Genomic DNA, 22,896 nt, shown 5'->3' with positions numbered 1-22,896 from the left:
CGTGCAGAAGTGATAGCCACAAAAAAGTCCACCTTCTGGGATAAGGTAAGCAAGGGAATCTCCCTAATATTTTCAAAGGGAGGTTTCTGGAGAACCGACAACACCAAATTAAGATCCCAGGGCGGCCAGGGCACACGCACCGGAGGAGCCAGATGCCGCACCCCCTGGATGAAATTCCGCACCAAAGAATGAGTAGCCAGTGGCCTCTGGAAGAAGATTGCCAATGCTGAAACCTGACCTTTGATAGTGCTCAAGGCCAGCTTCTGCTCAACCCCCCAGCAGGAAGGCCAATATCCGAGCCACCGAGTAAGAGCGTGGAGGAACCCTGAGGGACTCACACCACGCGATATAAGACTTCCATGTGCGATGATAGATCTTTCTGGAAGTCGCTTTCCTCGCTTTAATCAGAGTAGGAATAACTGAAACAGACAAACCCCTGTCCTTCAGCACCTGGCTCTCAACAGCCAAGCCGTCAAAGCCAGCGATCGTAAAGCAGGATGGAAGATCGGTCCCTGAGACAGCAGATCCTCCCTGAGAGGAAGTAGCCAAGGAGCGTCCGCGACCAGCCTGACCAAGTCGGCGTACCAGGCCCGACAAGCCCAGTCCGTAGCCACAAGGATGACTGGAATTCCCTCCGCCTCTATCCTGCAAAGAAATTTCGGCAGCAACTTGAGAGGAGGAAAGGCATACAGCAGCTGATACTGCCCCCACGGAGCAACCAGCGCATCTGCGGCGTCCGCCAGAGGATCACAGGAGTGGGCTACAAACCTCTGCCCCTTCCTGTTGAGTCGAGATGCCAACAGATCCGGGGGTGCCCCAATGAAGGCACAACTGGTGAAACACCTCTGGATGAAGAGACCATTCCCCTTGATCCAAGGTCTGACTGCTGAGAAAGTCCGCCTGCCAATTTTCCACGCCCGGAATGTGAACTGCGAAAAGAGCCAGAACAAACCGTTCCACACAACAAAGAATGCCGGCCACTTCCACGGCCGCCAGAACACTCTTGGTGCCCCCTTGGTGATTGACATAAGCCACGGCCGTGGCATTGTCCGACTGAATCCGAACCGGGCAGCCCCGAAGATGCTCGGTCCAGTGAACCAGGCAAAACCTGATCGCTCTCAGTTCCAACACATTTATTGGCAACCTGGATTCTTCCAGGGACCAGAGCCCCTGAGCAGATAGCCTGCCAAGAATCCCTCCCCACCCGGATAGACTGGCATCCGTGGTGATAATCGTCCAATAGATCGGAAGAGAGGACTTCCCCTGACTGAGCATCGGAGACCGAAGCCACCAAACCAGAGACTCCCCGGTCCACTCACTCAGCCGGATCCGATTGTCCAGGGAATCGGGATTCCGGTTCCATTTGAGAAGAATCTCCCTTTGGAGAGTCCGCGTATGAAACAGCCTGCGGAGACTCAGCACAGCGGAGGAGGTTGTCCAGGTAGCCCAGAACCGATATGCCCTGCTGCCGCAACAGCGCCAGAACTGGGGCCAAAACCGTTGTGAAAACCCAGGGAGCAGAGGCGAGACCAAAGGGTAACGCCCAAAACTGATAATGGTCCTCTCCCACAGCAAAGCGCAGAAACCGCTGGTGTCCTGCGTAAATGGGAACGTGAAGATAGGCATCCTTGATGTCTATGGACGCCAGAAAATCCCCCTGATGCAGGGAGGCCACCACTGGGCGAATGGACTCCACTCCTTGTTGCATCAAGTCCTGCACTGCCCCCAACAGAGCCGTTAGGTGATCAGGGGACAGTCGCATATTGGAAGGGAAGAACCGCACCGGTGGAAGCGATCAAAACCCGATCTTGTATCCCGACCGTATGACCTTGTGAACCCATTTGTCTTGAATCCTGGAGAGCCACGGGTCCGGGAACCGGCGAAGACGTCCCCCCACCCCTGATATGGGTGGGGGCGCACCTTCAGGCTGAAGCGGTCTTATCCTCAGGTCTGGAAGGACCGTATTTTTGCTTACCAGACCAGGGTCTCTTGAAACTCCCCGGGGGGGGCTTTGGAGGGCTTCGCCTTGTCACCCGCCCCGGAGGATCGAAAAAACTTCTTGTGAGCTGAAAAGGAAGGTCCCTGTCTGCGACGAGGTTCCTTACCCTTATTAGCCTGTGGTAGAAAGGTGCTCTTGCCCCCAGTGAGATCCTTGATAATCTCATCCAAGGTAACACCAAACAGGCGATCCCCCTGAAAAGGGAGATCAGTCAAGGCTTTTTTGGAAGCCTGATCCGCCGACCAGCACTTCAACCATAGCATGCGCCGGAGGACCACCGCCGAGATCGACACACGCCCCAGCAATGGAGCAGCGTCCAGTGCGGCGTCACAACAAACTGTAGCCCCTGCACCATTTGCTCCAGCAACTCCGCCACGGCAGGGGGGAGACTTCTCCCCTCCAGGTCATGGCGTAACAGCTTGGCCCATTCCGTCAACGTCTGTGAAACCAAAGCAATGGTAAACACTGGCCTCAAGGCCGACCCTGCCAGGGAGAAAATGGAACGGGACACAGATTCCGCCCTACAATCAACTGGATCCCGAAAGGACGGGGAATCCTCCAATGGGATTGGAAACCGGCGGATCCACTGAAGGTGGCACCGTCCATTTTTTAAGGAGGGACTCTTCAAACGGGTAGCGCCTAGCAATCCGTTTGGGCATCCCAGGGGGTCGTTTTGGACAGACCCACTCCTTAATGATATCGTCAAAGCATTTGGGAAAGGGAAACACCTTCGCCACCCTGGAGGGCTTGCGATTGCCAAAGGCAACTTCCGTATGAGCTGCATCCGCAGGTGCAACCTCCAGTTTTAGGGTCTCCTAGACAGACACAATCAGTGCGTCCATCAGTGCCTTGTCTTGCGCTATGGTGGAGGCAGAAAGGTCATCCTCACTATCAGAGGAGACGGGGCGCGAGACAGCAGCCCCAGAGGAGGAACCCGCAGCAGCAGCGACTGGCTCAGGATCAGAATCGGAGGCATCAGACGAGACAGGGGTAGGCGGGGGTCGCTTTTTAGCCCCCCGTCCCTGACAGGCCACCTCCACATGGGACACAAATTACTCCAGGACCGCCGAAAGCGCATCAATGGTGAGCGGAGAATTGGACGGCCACCTCGAGGGGATCAGGTGGGGACACATGTGCAGCAGGGTCCATGGCAACACCAGGGGAACCCGTCAGCAAAGTATGACAAAATTGAAAAAAATCTTTTTTTTTTTTGAAAAATGTCACCCAGCGCTACAGCGCCCCTCAATGAGACAGCGTGCCTCGAGACCCCCACAGAGAGAGAGAGAGACCCCCAAAAGGCTCACCACACGATGCACCAGAGTTCAAAAGGACTGCTCTCAGCTTTGTCTACATGACAAGGAAGTCCTGTGGAGCGATCTTCCCGGGTCTAGGGAGGGACTCCGCCCCCTCACACGCCCTCAGTAACTCCCACAGCTGCCCAGCTCTGCAAACAAAATGAGCTGGGTGTACCAAGATGGCCGCCCCATGAGCCACACGAGGGACTCCAGGAAAATGGCGGCCCCGCGCACTGCGGTGGGAAGGGGGATCCCCACATCACTAACAGACGATCGATCGGCAGGAAGGCCCTGGGAGGAAGCCCCCCGCACAACAGCCGTCCGCACTGTCGGGACCCCCCCACCCCCCGCCCCCTTAGCGGCTAGCACGAACAGCTAGCCACCCCACACACACACACACACAAAGTAGGGGGGGCATCAAGTCCTGCACTGCCCCCAACAGAGCCGTTAGGTGATCAGGGGACAGTCGCATATTGGAAGGGAAGAACCGCACCGGTGGAAGCGATCAAAACCCGATCTTGTATCCCGACCATATGACCTTGTGAACCCATTTGTCTTGAATCCTGGAGAGCCAAGGGTCTGGGAACCGGCGAAGACGTCCCCCCACCCCTGATATGGGTGGGGGCGCACCTTCAGGCTGAAGCGGTCTTATCCTCAGGTCTGGAAGGACCATATTTTTGCTTACCAGACCAGGGTCTCTTGAAACTCCCCAGGGGAGGCTTTGGAGGGCTTCGCCTTGTCACCCGCCCCGCAGGATTAAAAAAAACTTCTTGTGAGCTGAAAAGGAAGGTCCCTGTCTGCGACGAGGTTCCTTACCCTTATTAGCCTGTGGTAGAAAGGTGCTCTTGCCCCTAGTGAGATCCTTGATAATCTCATCCAAGGTAACACCAAACAGGCGATCCCCCTGAAAAGGGAGATCAGTCAAGGCTTTTTTGGAAGCCTGATCCGCCAACCAGCACTTCAACCATAGCATGCGCCGGAGGACCACCGCCGAGATCGACACACGCCCCAGCAATGGAGCAGCGTCCAGTGCGGCGTCACAACAAACTGTAGCCCCTGCACCATTTGCTCCAGCAACTCCGCCACGGCAGGGGGGAGACTTCTCCCCTCCAGGTCATGGCGTAACAGCTTGGCCCATTCCGTCAACGTCTGTGAAACCAGAGCAATGGTAAACACTGGCCTCAAGGCCGACCCTGCCAGGGAGAAAATGGAACGGGACACAGATTCCGCCCTACAATTAACTGGATCCCGAAAGGACGGGGAATCCTCCAATGGGATTGGAAACCGGCGGATCCACTGAAGGTGGCACCGTCCATTTTTTAAGGAGGGACTCTTCAAACGGGTAGCGCCTAGCAATCCGTTTGGGCATCCCAGGGGGTCGTTTTGGACAGACCCACTCCTTAATGATATCGTCAAAGCATTTGGGAAAGGGAAACACCTTCGCCACCCTGGAGGGCTTGCGATTGCCAAAGGCAACTTCCGTATGAGCTGCATCCGCAGGTGCAACCTCCAGTTTTAGGGTCTCCTAGACAGACACAATTGGTGCGTCCATCAGTGCCTTGTCTTGCGCTATGGCGGAGGCAGAAAGGTCATCCTCACTATCAGAGGAGACGGGGCGCGAGACAGCAGCCCCAGAGGAGGAACCCGCAGCAGCAGCGACTGGCTCAGGATCAGAATCGGAGGCATCAGACGAGACAGGGGTAGGCGGGGGTCGCTTTTTAGCCCCCCGTCCCTGACAGGCCACCTCCACATGGGACACAAATTACTCCAGGACCGCCGAAAGCGCATCAATGGTGAGCGGAGAATTGGACGGCCACCTCGAGGGGATCAGGTGGGGACACATGTGCAGCAGGGTCCATGGCAACACCAGGGGAACCCGTCAGCAAAGTATGACAAAATTGAAAAAAATCTTTTTTTTTTTTAAAAATGTCACCCAGCGCTACAGCGCCCCTCAATGAGACAGCGTGCCTCGAGACCCCCACAGAGAGAGAGAGAGACCCCCAAAAGGCTCACCACACGATGCACCAGAGTTCAAAAGGACTGCTCTCAGCGTTGTCTACATGACAAGGAAGTCCTGTGGAGCGATCTTCCCGGGTCTAGGGAGGGGCTCCGCCCCCTCACACGCCCTCAGTAACTCCCACAGCTGCCCAGCTCTGCAAACAAAACGAGCTGGGTGTACCAAGATGGCCGCCCCCATGAGCCACACAAGGGACTCCAGGAAAATGGCGGCCCCGCGCGCTGCGGTGGGAAGGGGGATCCCCACATCACTAACAGACGATCGATCGGCAGGAAGGCCCTGGGAGGAAGCCCCCCGCACAACAGCCGTCCGCACTGTCGGGACCCCCCCACCCCCTTAGCGGCTAGCACGAACAGCTAGCCACCCCACACACACACACACAAAGTAGGGGGGGAGGGAGGGGGGAGAAGGACACCACAGGGGGGGGTGCACAGGGGAACCCAGATTAGTGTGGGTCCGACCATCCCAGGGAGGGGCCCGGGTCCACCCCAGAGTCATCCATGAGGAGAAAGGGGGGAAGCATTTACTCACCATAGCGGAACAGAGCGGGCGCCACTCCAGACAAAGCCCCTCGCCGCCCAGTGGGGGGGGTGTCGGCCAAAGGAGACGCTGCAACTCGGCCATCGACCGCTCGTATGCGACTCGGCGGGATGTTTAACCCGCGGGCCAGTCCCCGTCCAGCGGGACTATGTCGCTGCCGACCCAGCGCGGAGCTGGGCCTGCACGCGCTCGTAGGCAAGCTGGGGTGACCACTGGATCTCAGCATCCAGCCCGTCGCCCAGATCCGGCATAATTGCTTGAAGATCTCACAGGAAAAACTAGAGAAAAAGCTAAACTAAAAAAAGATTTATCTAAAAAAACTTGCCAGGACCAGAGATCCCAGCAAGGAACTTAGGTCCTTACTCCTGACTAGGCAGAAAAAAACTGACATCCTATAGCAGGGAGAGAGAGGATATACCCCCTGGGACTGCCCATAGGTGTGGCCAGAACTTTTTTCCTGCCTAGTGTCCTACTCCTGTAGGGGGGCAGTATAACCCTACGGATATCAAGATATCAGTCCTGCGTCTGTCAATGAGCGACAGAGAAAACATAGTTACATAGTTAGTGAGGTTGAAATAAGACATCAGTCCATCCAGTTCAACCTATGATGTGTGTGTGTGTGTGTTTGCTGTTAACCGTACATTGTATACCCCTGTATGTTGTGGTCTTTAAGGTGCCCATCTAATAGTTTTTTGAAACTATCGATGCTCCCTGCTGATACGACTGTTTGCGGAAGGGAATTCCACATCCTTACTGCTCTGACAGCAAAGAACCCCCTACGTATTTTAAGGTTAAACCGCCTTTCCTCTAGTTTTAGTGAGTGGCCACGTGTCTTTATTGTATTCCCTTTCTCTGAATAGTTTGTTCCTTATGCTAGGGTCGCCATTACAGTATTTGTACATTAATATCATATCCCCCCTCAATCGTCTCTTCTCCAGAGAATAAGTTCAGTGCTTGTAGTCTTTCCTCATATCTGATGTCCTCCATTCCCCTAATTTTTATTGCCCTTCTCTGGACTCTTTCCAGTTCCAGCACATCCTTCCTGAGGACCGGTGCCCAGAACTGGACAGCATACTCCAGATGTGGCCGGACCAGAGTGTTGTACAGAGGGAGAATAATCTCTTTATTTCTGGAGTGAATCCCCTTTTTGAGGGAGTAGCTTGCTTTCTGGTACCAAAGTGCATTACTTTACATTTTTCAGCATTAAACCTCATCTGCCATGTAGTTGCCCACCCCATTATTTTGTTCAGGTCCGCTTGTAAGGTTTCCGCATCCTGCATAGAAGATATTGGCATGCTTAGTTTAGTATCATCCGCAAATACTGAGATTGAGATATCCCCTCCTCTAGATCATTTATGAATAAATTAAACAGGATTGGCCCCAGGACAGAACCCTGGGGGACCCCACTTTCCACACCCGCCCAATCCGAGAACTCCCCATTAATCACCACCCTTTGCACTCTCCCCTGGAGCCAGTTCTCTATCCAGGTACTCACCTTTTGGTCCATACCTACCTTCCTTAGTTTGAACAGTAAGCGTTTGTGGGGAACTGTGTCAAAGGCCTTTGCAATGTCTAGATACACCACATCCATAGGCTTACCTTTATCTAGGTGGCAGCTCACTTCATCGTAGAAGGTTAATAGATTGGTTTGGCAAGAACGATTTTTCATGAATCCATGCTGATTACTACTAATACCATTTTCATTACTAAAGTCTTGTATGTGGTCCCTTAACATCCCCTCCAAAATCTTGCAGACTACTGATGTTAGGCTGACCGGCCTATAGTAACCCGGGATATATCTCCACCCTTTTTTAAATATTGGTACCACGTTGACTTTTTTCCAATCAGCTGGCACCATACCCGTCTGTAAACTATCCTTAAAAATAATGAATAATGGTCTGGCAATCACCTGGCTGAGCTCTTTAAGAACCCTCGGGTGCAAGCCATCCGGTCACGGTGATTTATTTATGTTAAGTTTCTCTAGTTTAGTTCTAAGTCTATCTTCTGTTAGCCATGGCGGTACTTCCTGAGGTGTATTATTTAGTTTAGAATTACAAGCTGGGTTAGTGTAGCCCCCCTGATTCTTTTGTGAAGACTGAAGAGAATAAATTATTTAACACTACCGCCTTTTCCCTGTCCTCTGTGGCCAAATCTCCCTTGTCTTTTATGGGGCCAATGTGTTCTGGCCTCGCTTTCTTACTATTTATATACTTAAAGAATTTTTTGGGGTTCTTTTTACTCTCTTCCGCTATATGTCTCTCGTGTTCTATTTTAGCCACCCTGATTTCGTCTTTACATTTCTTATTACACTCTTTGTAATGCCTGAATGCTGCCAGTCTTGTATTTTTTGAAGGCCTTTTTCTTTAGCATTAATATGCATTTTTATGTTGGAGCTTAGCCACCCAGGGTTTAGTTTTGCGCTTTTAAATTTATTTCCCTTTGGAATTCACTGGTCAATCCCTTTTGTTTAGTATGCTCTTAAAGCACTCCCATTTTTCCTCCGTGTTCTTTGTTCCCAGGGTTCTATCCCATTTGATATTTTCTAGCAGAGAGCGCAGTTTTGGGAAATTGGCTCTTTTGAAATTCAGTGTCCTTATATTACCCTTATGTTTCCTATTACTATGATTAATACTGAAACTAATTGACCTATGGTCACTGTTTCCTAAGTTGCCCCATATTTCTATATCCGTGAGCAGGTCTGTATTGTTGGTAATCAGTAGGTCAAGTACCGCATTGTTTCTTGTCGGTGCATTCACCATCTGACCCATGAAATTGTCCTGCAAAACATTTAGGAACTGCCGAGCCTTGGCTGAGTGTGCGGTTCCTTTTGCCCAGTCTATATCTGGATAATTAAAGTCCCCCATTATAATGACATTTCCCATCCTTGCTGCCAATCCTATCTGTAAAAGGAGGTCCGCCTCCCCCTCCTCCCTCAGGTTGGGGGGCCTATAGCATACGCCCAATATTACCTTCCCCACAGTGCCTTCCCTTTGAAGTTCTACCCATAGGGATTCTGCCTCGTCCATAGCTCCATTATTAATATCATCCCTCATATTTACCTGTACACTGTTCTTAATATACAGACATGCCCCTCCCCCTTTTTTACCTTCTCTATCTCTGCGATAAAGGGAATACCCCTGAATGGTCGCCATCCAATCATGAGAGTTGTCGAACCAAGTCTCTGTTATACCCACAAAATCTAAGTCCTCCTCAAACAACAGCAGCTCCAGCTCTCCCATCTTGTTGGCCAGGCTTCTAGCATTGGTATACAAACCTCGTAATTTTGGCCGTTTACATATATCCTCATTTGATGTTTTTAGGCTGCTCTTGTGATTTTTCCCCATACCCACCCTGGGTTTAGGAGCTCCGAACACCCTACCGCTCATGTGCCCATTTGTGCCCTCTGAATCTTGCTTTCCACTGGCTAATTCTACATCTGTACCCTCCCCCCCATCACTTAGTTTAAAAGCCCCTCTAACTTTTCAGCCATCTTCTCACCCATTATGGCTGCACCCTCCCCATTTAGGTGCAATCCGTCCCTACCATAGAGCTGGTGGCCGACAGAAGTCGGCCCAGTTGTCCACTAACCCAAAACCCTCCTTACTACACCAGCTCCTCAGCCACTTGTTAACTTCCCTAATCTCCCGCTGCCTCTTTGGTGTGGCTCGAGGTACAGGTAGTATTTCTTAAAATACTACCTTGGAGGTCCTAGTCCTCAACTTAGAGCCTAAAGCCTCGTACACACGTACCGATCGTCGGCCGACCGATCGGCCGTCTTTTGTCCAGGGCTGTCGTGTTTGTGGTTTGTCTTTTGAAAAGTGCTCTAGACTTGCCCTGTACTTTTGTCGGCCGACAGAAAATGACGTCAGTACGTTCAATGCACGTTCCACGCACGTCCGCCACTACAAAAGAGGAAGTGAGTGTTTGGCCGTGACCCTTCTGGGCATCTCGCGCTGATTTCTGTAGCATTTGTTTGGTTGACGACATTTCGCTATTTTCCGAGACATCGTTCGAGAATTCATTATGGAGACCGAGGATTCGACCCTTGCTGTAGTTAGCGTTGGAGTTTTTGCTCTGAGGCGAGGTATGAGCAAGAGGAAGAAGAACCGGACCTCCAATTTTCCCACATGTCCTTGCTGAGGGAGCTCCAGGAAAATAATCCTGATGACTTCACAAATTATTTGAGGATGACGGATCCCATCTTTCACCGTCTTCTTGCCCTGGTGTCCCCCTATATTCTGAAGCAGGATACGTGTATGCGGGTTGCAATTACTCCTGAGCATAGGTTAATTGCGACTTTGAGGTATCTTGCAACAGGGAGAAGCCTGCAGGATCTCAAGTTCACCACAGGCATCTCCCCCCAAGCACATGGTATCATCATCCCTGAGACATGCTCTGCTATCATCAAGGTCTTGCAGAAGGACTATATCAAGGTATGTTTTATTTTTTACATTACATTACATGTATTAGTCATCTCACCCGAATTATGATGTTTTTGGATGTACAGCAATTTACACAGGCCATTATTTTGTAACTACCCTCTGTCCGCATGCACATAGTAGTAAAGATGTAGATTATCTTAACCATTTGTAAAATTACCCACTAACCACCCCAGCATTCTCTCCTATGTGTCCCTAAACGCATTGCCTGTTAACAGTATTTTGAATCTGTGTCATTTTATGACTTTCCCTCAAACAATTATTCCTTGGCCAATGTTTTAGTACCTAGTTTATGATTTATCTTAAACATATCAGTCCATCCATTCCCACCTATGATTGTGTATATTTATGTAATGATGTTAAAACCTTCACTGACCACAAGCCCTTATTGATGTATAAATGCATAGTTTTACTTACCCATCCCCCCACCCACATGCTAAATCTAAAAGTCAGCATATACCAAAGCTCTAGCTCAAAGGTCTTCAAACTATGGCCCTCCAGTTGTTCAGGAACTACAATTCCCATCATGCCTAGTCATGTCTGTGAATGTCAGAGATTTACAAGGCCTCATGGGATGTGTAGTTCTGCAACAGCTGGAGGGCCGCAGTTTGAGAATCTCTGCTCTTGCTGGTGAGTAATGGGCCATACACACTATAAGTTTTTCTGAAGACTTTTTCCTTAAGATATACCAAAACCAGATAATATGAGGTCAAACCTAAACACTTTCAATTTGTATGCAATCTGGCAGGCCCTTGCACTACATAGAAAAGGTAAATCTGAAGGAAAAAGTCTTCAGAGAATCTTATAGTGTGTATGGCCCTTTACAATATAACATTAGGAGGTGTAAAATAAATGTATGTAGATGTTACATCCCCAAATCCAAACGATTGCCTTCCTGTTGTTTATATTTTATCAAAGTTGCATAAGCATTTAACAGACAACTGTGTGTGTAATTAATAATGCGATGTGCTCAAGCACTAAATCTTGTTTTTTTGTTTCCCCCACAGTTTCCTTCAAACGCAGAGCAATGGCTGGAGATTTCTGCTCAATTTCTGGAAAAGTGGAATTTTCCCAATTGTGGGGGTGCTATAGATGGGAAGCACGTCCGCATTGTCCCCCCTCCGAATTCCGGCGCATTTTCTTTATAATTATAAAGGATTTTTTAGTATAGTCATGCTAGCCATAGTTAATGCTAACTATGAGTTTATTTTTTTGGATATTGGCAAAAATGGCCGCAATTCGGATGGGGGAGTTATTGAGCAGACGGAGTTCACTCGTCGTCTTCATAACGGCACTCTGAACTTGCCATCCAGGGAGCAAACCGTTGAGGGCATGAGCTTTGTTTTTATTGCAGATGATGCTTTTGCGCTTGGGGAGCATCTTATGAAGCCCTACCCTCAGAGGAACCTCACCCCCAGGCAAAGAATCTACAACTACCAGTTGTCCAGAGCTCGCAGAGTTGTTGAGAATGCCTTCGGGATAATGGCCAACCGATTCCGGATATTCCTGACGTCCATACACATATAACTATCTTATGCAGCAACTGGATACTGACCCTGCTATGCCAGGGACAAGTGGAGAGGCACAACCTCGTGAGCAAATGGAGTCCATGACCTCAATGCAAGTTGGACGTTCAGGATTGGCATCACAAAGGGCCCATCAGATCCGCCAGGAATATCTGGAATATTTTGTGGGGAGAGGAGCTGTGTCCTGGCAGCAATCACTGCCACACACCCATTAATGTTCTAAAATATTTTACACACAAGATAAATGTCAGAGATATAAGATTTTTCTACACATTAAACCAAAATTGCAATGATTCTGTATTGTGGATTCTAATCATTTGGGCACATATCCCAAACATAATTTTTTGGGTTAATCATGTGTTATATATGTGTGACTTTGGAAGGGTTAATACATTCATCAGTGTGTTTCTTTACTGTAGTCTCTCCCCAGCTGATCCAAAGTGATGATGGCCATGTGTTATTTTTTATCCAGTGGTGTAAAATACAAGGGCCTTCTGCACCCCATTAAATTTCCACAAACCCTCTCACATTGAGAACTAGGTCACACCCAAGGTTCATCTAATGTCACCTTACATTGGTGGTCATTGTCCAGAAGGTGCCCATACTATATATTTCATATAATACATTAGGGTATTAACAACGTACCTACACCTGTTATGTTGTGTTCATTTATGACATCCTTCTCACTGCCCACCAATGTTAGGATATGTCAGTGTTATGTGAAACTTGATCATTGTTGATCTCAAAGTGTTATATATAGGTAATGTAAAGTGAACTAGAGCAACGAACCAGCAATACACTATAGATTACACTGATCTCCCTACACTGATTGCTACTGGCAATATCAATGCCATATTGAATCCTAGGACTGCTAGTACCTTGAGTGTTGAGTCACACTTATGCGATGCGGGAAGTCTGTGACTTTGCAGCCTTCCTGCATCGCATAAGGGTGACCCGCCACTTACTTTTTGCACAGGATTGTATTCCACAAGTGTGAAGCACTGTGCGATCCAATCCAAATACATCAGAAATAAAGGGTCATGTGCAACTTGTGTGCGGGTTCAGTGCGAATGTAGCCATACAAAGTGTATGGCTCAATTCATACTGCACATCTGATGGCATGTAATATCGGAGCGCACTGCTCCTTTATTACATGCGATCAGAAGTTCAGGGCAAAAAAAAAACAGTTTGTATGGCTAAATTCGCACTGCACTCGCACAAAAGTCGCACATGATGCATTTATTCAGCCGCATCAGGATAGGATCGCACAGTCGTTCACACTTGTGTGATCCGATCCTGTGTGAAATGTCAGATCGCACTGTGATATGCGTTAAAACTAGGGGGGTCTTTAACATTTCATTGACACGTATATTAAAAAAGAATAGCGCGCAAATGCAAAAGAAATTACTACCAAATCTGAAGAGAGTCCATAAATAAAAATGGGGGTTTGGTCCCACCATATGGCCATATCGTGCTCAAGCCCACTACTGCGTCAAAGTACCCCATTATCAGTGGGTCCTACACTATCCATGAAAAAGAGATGAATCCAGCCCTTCTAACCCTTGGAGATAACACTCCTTGCTGGGGAAGATGTGCAAATGCACTACAGGGGACTCCTCCCATATCCACTTGATGGTGGACACTGATTGAGTACAGGTGTGTGTGGGGGGTGGGGAGGGCTGCTCAACCTCGATAGTCTGGTCAGACCGAATACATAATAAACAGGCAAAAAATTTGGGGGAGCATACCCATGTATTTCCAAAGCTGCTGCAGCTATGAACCAAAAGACATGTATATTAAAAAAGAATAGCGCGCAAATGCAAAAGAAATTACTACCAAATCTGAAGAGAGTCCATAAATAAAAATGGGGGTTTGGTCCCACCATATGGCCATATCGTGCTCAAGCCCACTACTGCGTCAAAGTACCCCATTATCAGTGGGTCCTACACTATCCATGAAAAAGAGATGAATCCAGCCCTTCTAACCCTTGGAGATAACACTCCTTGCTGGGGAAGATGTGCAAATGCACTACAGGGGAATCCTCCCATATCCACTTGATGGTGGACACTGATTGAGTACAGGTGTGTGTGGGGGGTGGGGAGGGCTGCTCAACCTCGATAGTCTGGTCAGACCGAATACATAATAAACAGGCAAAAAATTTGGGGGAGCATTTTTGCCTGTTTATTATGTATTAAAAAAGAATAGCGCGCAAATGCAAAAGAAATTACTACCAAATCTGAAGAGAGTCCATAAATAAAAATGGGGGTTTGGTCCCACCATATGGCCATATCGTGCTCAAGCCCACTACTGCGTCAAAGTACCCCATTATCAGTGGGTCCTACACTATCCATGAAAAAGAGATGAATCCAGCCCTTCTAACCCTTGGAGATAACACTCCTTGCTGGGGAAGATGTGCAAATGCACTACAGGGGACTCCTCCCATATCCACTTGATGGTGGACACTGATTGAGTACAGGTGTGTGTGGGGGGTGGGGAGGGCTGCTCAACCTCGATAGTCTGGTCAGACCGAATACATAATAAACAGGCAAAAAATTTTTTTTTTTGGGGGAGCATACCCATGTATTTCCAAAGCTGCTGCAGCTATGAACCAAAAGACATGTATATTAAAAAAGAATAGCGCGCAAATGCAAAATTTCGCTATTCTTTTTTAATATACATGTCTTTTGGTTCATAGCTGCAGCAGCTTTGGAAATACATGGGTATGCTCCCCCAAATTTTTTGCCTGTTTATTATGTATTCGGTCTGACCAGACTATCGAGGTTGAGCAGCATCGGAGGAGGACAGGAGGAAGAAGAAGAGCCTACGGCAAAAGAGCAGACAACATAAGAGCAGAAGATTGGACAGCAGAAGAGTGGAGAGGAGAAGATCCAAAGAGCAGAGTGGAGAAGACCGGATGAAGATATTTAAGAATATTTCAGAAACGTCTCCTGACGTTATTCACATACACTTCCTTTTATGTGGTTAATGTGTAGGGGTACTATGTACCCCATACCCATTCACATAGGGAGTGGGGTCTGGGATCTGGGGGCCACCTTTTGTTAAAGGTTGCTTCCAAAGTCCTAGGAACCCCCTGGCCGCATGACCCCCCAAAACCACCAGACAGGGTTGTGGGGATGAGGCCCTTGTCCTCATCAACATGGGAGCAAGGTGCTTTTGGGTGTGGGGTGCAGAGCCCCCCCTGGCCCAAAGCAACAAAACCCCCCCATGTTGAGGGCATGTGTCCTGCTGTGGTCCAGGGGGGGGTTTGGTCCGCTTGCTCGTCCCCTTTCCTGGCCTGCCAAGCTGCATGCTTGGATAAGGGTCTTGTATGGATTTTGGGGGTAACCCATGCCGTCTTTTTGGTGTGGGCCTACCCTCAAACTCAATACCACACACAAAGGGCCTGCTTGGGAACTTAGGGGGGACACCCACGGCGGGTTATCCAATTTTTCTGTGTAGTTCCCCCTTCAATAATCATCACAGCGCAAGTGGCCCCGCAAGTCAGATCATCCTGATCCGACTTACGGTGCGACTTCCATTCAAATAAAGAGGCTCCCATAGGGAACTAGTGTTTAGAAATGGAGGCTGAAAATAACGCTGATAAAAGCAACATGGCAAAACGTGCGATTACGCAAATTCTCAAAAATACTGAAAACACATATTTACAGCTACTTAAAGAAAGCAACTGGTTTCTTTAAGTCCCACCAGAGGTTCTCAATCGGATTTAAGTCTGGTGACTGTGATGGCAACTCCAAAATGTTCCAGCCTCTAATCTGCAACCATGCTCTTGTGGACTTGGAGGTATGCTTGGGATCATTGTCCTGTTGAAAGGTCCAACGTCTCCCAAGCCTCAGGTTTGTGATGGACTGCATCACATTGTCATCCAATATCTCCTGGTACTGAAGAGAATTCATGGTACCTTGCACACGCTGAAGCTTCCCTGTACCTGCAGAAGCAAAACAGCCCCAAAGCATGATTGACCCCCCCGCCATGCTTCACAGTAGGCCTTGTTCTTCCTCCTCCAAACATAGCGTTGATCCATGGGCCCAAACAGTTCTAATTTTGTTTCATCTGTCCACAGAACACTATCCCAAAACTTCTGTGGTTTGTCCACATGACTTTTTGTCGACTGCAGTCGACTCTTCTTATTCTTTGGAGACAGCAAGGGGGTGCGCCTGGGAGTTCTGGCATGGAGGCCTTCATTACGCAGTGTGCGCCGTATTGTCTGAGCAGAAACTTTAGTACCCACATCTGACAAATCTTTTCTCAGTTCCTCAGCAGTCACACGGGGACTTTTCTCCACTCTACGCTTCAGGTAGCGCACAGCAGTCGAAGTCAGCATCTTCTTTCTGCCACGACCAGGTAGCGTTTCAACAGTGCCCTTTGCCTTGAATTTGCGAATGATGCTTCCTATGGTATCTCTTGGTATGTTTAACATCTTTGCAATCTTCTTATAGCCATTGCCCTTCCTGTGAAGAGTAATCACCTCTTCTCTTGTCTTCCTGGACCATTCTGTTGACTTCACCATGTTTGTAACCACACCAGTAAATGTCTAGAAGGAGCCGAGTATCACAGTCATTTTAAAGCTGCCTAATTGGTGCTTATTAGGCTTTATTGCTGCTCCCTGACATCCACAGGTGTTTTCAATACCTGATTGAAAACACTTCAATGAACCTCTGTTCTTCAGAGTGGTAGTCTTTAAAGGGGTTGAATAATTGTGTCAATGAAGAATTCACAAAAGAAACATTTACTGCTTTATTACAAAACCAATTGATGTCATTTTAGTTGCATATGGTTCTTTAAGAAGTTCTTGTAGGATTTCATTCTGAATACAATTACAAATGTACAATAAATTCCCTAAAACCCTTTACAGCATTGGGGGTTGAATAATTTTGAACACAACTGTATGTCATTGGTACCCACGTGTACCATGATAGCTGGGTCTTCCCCAGCCCCACCCAATAATCTATCCACCCGATCCGCGATGTGCCGAACCCGAGCGCCCGGTAAACAACAGACTTTTTGGCACCCACGGTCTTTGTAACAGATTGCACTGTCTGTTCTTCTAATGATTGAATCCCCTACCACCAGCACCTGTCTTTCCTTTCCCTTTCTCCCGGCCTCACTAGAGTTCTTCCCCTGGCAGCTAGGGGCGTCGCTCTGCTCCAGCAATGCTGGTCCCTGACTGGTTTCCCCAACATCACGCAACGGGGCGTATCTATTGGGGTGCTCTAGCCCAGGACCGGCCTCCTTGCCTTGTCCCCTTCTACCCCTCCTGTCACCCCTCTACTCTGCTCTGATGCCTGCACCTCCATTACTCCGCCCACCTCTGTGCAGGCCCCTGCCTGTGCCTGACGGGTACGATCCCAGCTCTCCCTCGGTATGGACATTTGGCTCAGTGTTGCCAGCTGCTTCCCTAGATTCAGGACCTGAGCTTCCAGGGAAGCAACGTGCTTACATTTTGCGCATTTGTATTCGCCCTTGATCGCATGATTGAGGAACGCATACATATCACAAGATGTACACCGAGTCGCATCTCCACACCCGCCGGGCATTGTACCTACTAATCTAATCGGGATTCAGTAATTTAAGTCTATCCTGTGTGGCTGTTTCCTGGCTTCCTAACTCTACCATCTCACCCTCTGGCACTCCGCTACACTCACTTGACACTCAGTCGCACCACACTCGCGGCCGCACCACACTCGCGGCCGCACCGCCCGGTCAGTCGCACAACACTCACAGTCGCACAACACTCACAGACGCACAGCCTGGTCAGTCGCACAACACTCACAGACGCACAGCCCGGTCAGTCGCACAACACTCACAGTAATAATAGGTACTCACAAGCACTCTGGTAGTGATAGGTACTCACAGACACTCAGGTACTACTCTACACCCCCAGTCAGTGTTCAATCTCAGTCACCAGTCTTACTTACCTAGTGTGTGTCACTTTAAGCCTGTCACTTGCAGTTCCTGATGGCGATTCCTCCCTCAGTCGGTCAGTCTTCCTCTCTGCACCCGCCTCCCTCTGTCACTTCCCGGTCAGCCTTTGTTCTGCTAGTCTCCTCTTCTCCCTCTCTGTCTGGGGGAGGGGGGGGGGTTACTGCACCGCTCGCCACAAAAGGGGGGGTACCGACCCGCTCGCCACCCACTCGCTTTTTCTTCGGGGGGGGGGGTTCTAGCACCGCTCGCCGTCGCTCTACAGCAAAGGACACACATCCCCAAGGAAGATGCAATCACCAAGCCCCCAGCCTCCAGGGGGAGAGAAGGGGGCTACATGTGTCGGGTGGGACCTAGATAGAGCTCCACTCGGAACCACTCCCGAGCCAAATTGTTATACATAAAACATGCATGGTTCACATTAGGCCTGCGGAATATAATCGCCGAATCGATGCATAGCGATGCGACCCTTCGCGATTCTGCATCGATTCGGGGTGAATGCAAAATCGATTACTTAATGACGTCATTTCCGGGGGCGGGGGGAGTTGTCTGTCAGTACAGAATTGTCATGGCGGCGCTGGCGCGTGATGAGAATGGCGGTGGCGGCCGGGCCTCGCGGGAGAGGAGAGCGGAGCCATCAGTGCTCTGGCCCCAGGAAGGTTTGGGGCGGCCGCGGCCTTTTCAGCTGGAGATGTAACGGCGGAGGATGACGAGAACCGGGAGAGCAGCAGAGCCAGGTGAGGGGGCGGACAGGGGAAGCACACTGAGGGAGAGGATCTCATATGCTACTCTTGTGTGGGTGGGCTGGGGATGCGGCCAGCTTTTGAGATATCACCCACCTGAACCCCCTGCTGCCTGCTCACGCGCCTGCCTGCCTGCCTATCTGGCCACTCGCCTGCCTGTCTGCCCGCCCGCTCAGCCACCCGCCGGCACTCGGAGAGAGCAGCCGACCAGGAGCATGTGATGTGTGTGAGCCTGAGAGGTAAGCTCAGCTTTTCCCTTATTGCCAGTGTGTTCCCTGATGCAGGTGGGGGGTGGGGGAGTCAGTGTCAGTTCCCCGCATCCCCCACCTTGCACTGTCCGCAGTGACATTTTAACCCACCTTCCCCCCTTCTGCATTGGTGGTAATGTAGTATTATTACTCCCTCCCCCCACATTAGGGGGTCTTGGAAGGGGTTCATTTTCAATGCCACTGACCACTAATGTGGGAGAGGGGGTTAATAATACTGACACCTGTGCTGGGGGTTATTAATGCAGCCTCTGACACTAATGCTGGGGGGTCTTTAATGCGTCCACTGACACCAATGCTGGGGGGTCTTTATTGCGTCCACTGACACCAATGCCGGGGGGTCTTTATTGCGTCCACTGACATCAATGCTGGGGGGTCTTTATTGCGTCCACTGACACCAATGCTGGGGGGGTCTTTATTGCGTCCACTGACACCAATGCTGGGGGGTCTTTAATGCATGATATATACATGGTGGTCTCCTCAGGGATGTGATATATACATGGTGGTGTAAGGGGGTCTCCTCAGGGATGTGATATATACATGGTGGTGTATGGGTGTCTCCTCAGGGATGTGATATATACATGGTGGTGAATGGGGGTCTCCTCAGGGATGTGATATATACATGGTGGTGTAAGACCACCATGTATATATCACTTCATTGAGGAGACCCCCGTACACGGCCATGTATATATCACATCCTGGATATCCCTGATGAGACCCCCATACACCATGTATTTATCACATCCTGGATATCCCTGAGGAGACCTCCATACACCGCCATGTATTTATCACATCCTGGATATCCCTGAGGAGACCTCCATACACCGCCTTGGGCAAAATGGGTCAAAACTACATCCTTCTATGTTTTTGCTGAATCCTTGGCAATTTAACTCTTATAATTTATATTTTCTTTTCTTGCTTTCTCTATTCTCCGTTCATCCCTTTTTTTTTTTTTGTACAGCTTTACCCACACTGGGACTGCTTGACTTGATTTTTCTTATCAAGTCTTAACCATGATTAAGATAGGACCTGGGTAAACCAAACATTCATACATTACTTTCGTAAAAAAAGAAAAAAGGAAAGAAAAAAAAAAAAAAGAGAAAAAAGAAAAAATATATGTTTTATATTTTTTCACTGTATATTTTTCATTTTTTTTATATTTTATTTTTTAGTATTCATTTATTTTTTCATTTTTTTGTTATATTTTTCTATTTTTATTATTATCATATATAATTTTTATTATCAATTTTTGACTACAATCTTTGTTGCCAAGTGAGATCTTTTTTTGATATGGCCCTCCTTTTTTGCCATGTCCCCCTCTCCCTTCCTTCTCTCCCCCTTTTGTCTCTCTCTCTCTCTCCCCTCTCTCCTCCCACCAGGTTTGCCTCTGTCTCTTTTTGCCCCTGTCCTTGTGGTCCTCAGAAAAGAGTCTCCGCCCTGTTCTGCTCCCGGGCCTTTCCTTGTGGATGATTATATATATAATTCTACAATACACCACTGTTTGCTATATGTGTGGGTGGACTACACACACATGTAAGTTATCTACCTACCTGTTTAAAGTTTTTTCTAGATATATTTTGTTTTTTTGTCTTTCCGTTACAATGATGTGATCTCATGTGCTATACACACACAGATATTTGTTATAAGAAATTGTGGACCAATATATATATATACCTCCTGAAGAAGGCTTATTTCCAGTTGAAACGCGTTGGGGGGTTTATTGGGGATCCAACATTTCAATATCTCAACTTGCATCGCTGTAACGCTTCTGCGTTTCTTATATGGTGTGGATTTTCAGCTGCAGAAATAGTTCCACGTCAGTAGTCATGTAAGAGATATGCTGAGATACCATTCCCAACCTCAATGACTCATCATGTGTGGAAGGTCTTATTTCAGCCAGTAAATACACACAATTAGCAAGCTGGTTCCTAGAATGACTTTGTGTATGTGGTAACACAATGATGAAGGTTGAGGGATAGGTTGAGTGGAGGTGGTAGGTGATAGACACTTGAAGGTGAGACAGTAGCAGATGGATGCAGGAAGGTTTAGCAATGTTGTATGGTAGCAGATGACAGAATAGCAGGTGGACATACAAAAGAGATCAACCCAGTGCAGAAAAGTAGCAGTAGTCTCAAGAGCTAGCAATCTAGTTATGCAGATGTGATAAACAGTCCTTACTATGCAGAGCTAGATAGTGTAAGCTTAGTATAAGTTTATAGAGAATTCCCCTGCGGGGTACTTAGCACTATTAGCGATACAGCCAAAGGGTGGTTCAGCAGTGGCGGATGATCCAGTAGCGGGATACAGGGATCAGCACGGCGAGGTTCCGTCAGCGAGGTAAGCTTGCAAGCATGGAAGCTTCAAGCAAGGTTAGCATCCAGGTAAAGGTGTTTGAACGAACACATGTGAGTGAGAACCGGCGCTTTAAATAGCCATCTAGTCCGGCGCTGGGTGATGACAGCTCCAGTCTTAAAGGTGTATGCGCACCTTTCCAAAAGTAAATGGTGGGGCGCATACACTTGTGGAAAGTGTAATTTAGGGTACCAAAGGTACCGGAACATTACAATACCCCCCCCTTAAGGCCTGCTCCTGAAGGCCTCTGGAGCTGGTTTGTCTGGGTATCTCGCATGAAAATTGCGGATTAATCTAGGGGCATGTATGTCAGAGGTGTTTAGCCAGGTGTCGTCTTGGGGCCCATAGTTCTTCCATCTAACCAAGTACTGAAGTCTTCTTCTGTTGATACGAGAATCCAGAATCTCTTTTATCTCGTATTCTTCTCCACCTTCAACTTGTACAGGAGGGGGAGGTGGAATATTAGGCCTTATTCCTTGGTCCGGAACATGGGGTTTTAGTAGCGACACATGGAAAATGGGATGGATTTTTAGGTCCATTGGCAATGTAAGCTGCACTGCAGCTTTTCCAATAAGTTTCTTGATTGGGAAAGGTCCCAAGAACAGAGGTCCAAGCTTTTTGCTAGGGATCTTCAGTCTCAAGTTTTTTGTTGAGAGCCAAACGAGGTCCCCGATAGTATACTGTGGAGAAGGTCTTCTACGAAGATCATAGTACTTCTTTTGTTGACTGTGAGCGTGTGCAATGGTAGTATTTAGTAAACCCAGAAAATCCTTTATTTCGGTAAGATAGTCTGAGGCTACTGGGTTATTTGAAGGAAGGATGCGTGGAGGGAGAATAGAGGGATGGAACCCATAGTTCAAGTAGAACGGACTCTGCTTGGTTGTACTGTGAGTTGCGTTGTTGTAGGCAAATTCTGCCAGGGGGAGAAGATCCAACCAATCATCCTGTTGGTAAGAAGTGTAACAACGTAAATACTGCTCGATGCATTGGTTGACTCTTTCAGTCTGTCCGTTGGTCTGCGGATGGTAAGGAGAAGTGAGCTTCCGCTCAATCCGTAGTATGTGACATAGTTCTTGCCAGAATTTAGAAATAAATTGGGATCCACAGTCAGACAGAAGAGTTTTTGGGATACCATGTAATCTTAAGACATGTTTCATCAGGAGTTCTGCCGTTTGTTTGGACGAAGGTAGTCTGCGAATAGCAATGAAATGTGCCATCTTTGTCAGATGGTCCACTGACACCAAGATGGTATTAAATCCTTTGGAAGGAGGCAATTCTACGATGAAGTCCAATGACAAAACCTCCCATGGAGTTTGGGGTATTGGTAGACTGCATAGTAGACCGGATGGTCTCGTAGTGTCAATTTTGGACCTGGCACAGACATTGCATGAAGAGACGAATTTTTGTATAGATGTTTTCATGTCAGGCCACCAGAATTGTCGAGAAATCAAATTGAAAGTCTTTGTCATACCCATATGTCCTGCCATAGGCACATCATGCGATAATTCCAAGATCTTGGTGCGTAGGGTAGGTGGTATGTAAAGTTTGTCGTTGTAGTAGAGGAAGCCTTCTGCATCAGTATTTAGTTGTGGTGGGGGTGAATCCAAACTTATACCATGCAGAACCTCTTCCTTTAAGGAACGGACAACTCCAATAATGCGTTTGTGAGGTATTATAGGAACGGAAGGGATTTCAAAGTAGTTTTCTTCGGTTAGTTGTGATAGTGCATCCGCCTTTTTGTTCTTATCTGCAGGTGTGTAGGTCACTAGGAAGTTAAAC

The sequence above is a fragment of the Pelophylax lessonae genome, assembly GCF_965119305.1.
Source record: "Pelophylax lessonae genome assembly, chromosome: 5".
Lineage (NCBI taxonomy): Eukaryota > Metazoa > Chordata > Amphibia > Anura > Ranidae > Pelophylax > Pelophylax lessonae.
The sequence above is the reverse complement of the archived record's forward strand: the minus strand, read 5'-3'. Positions refer to the sequence as shown.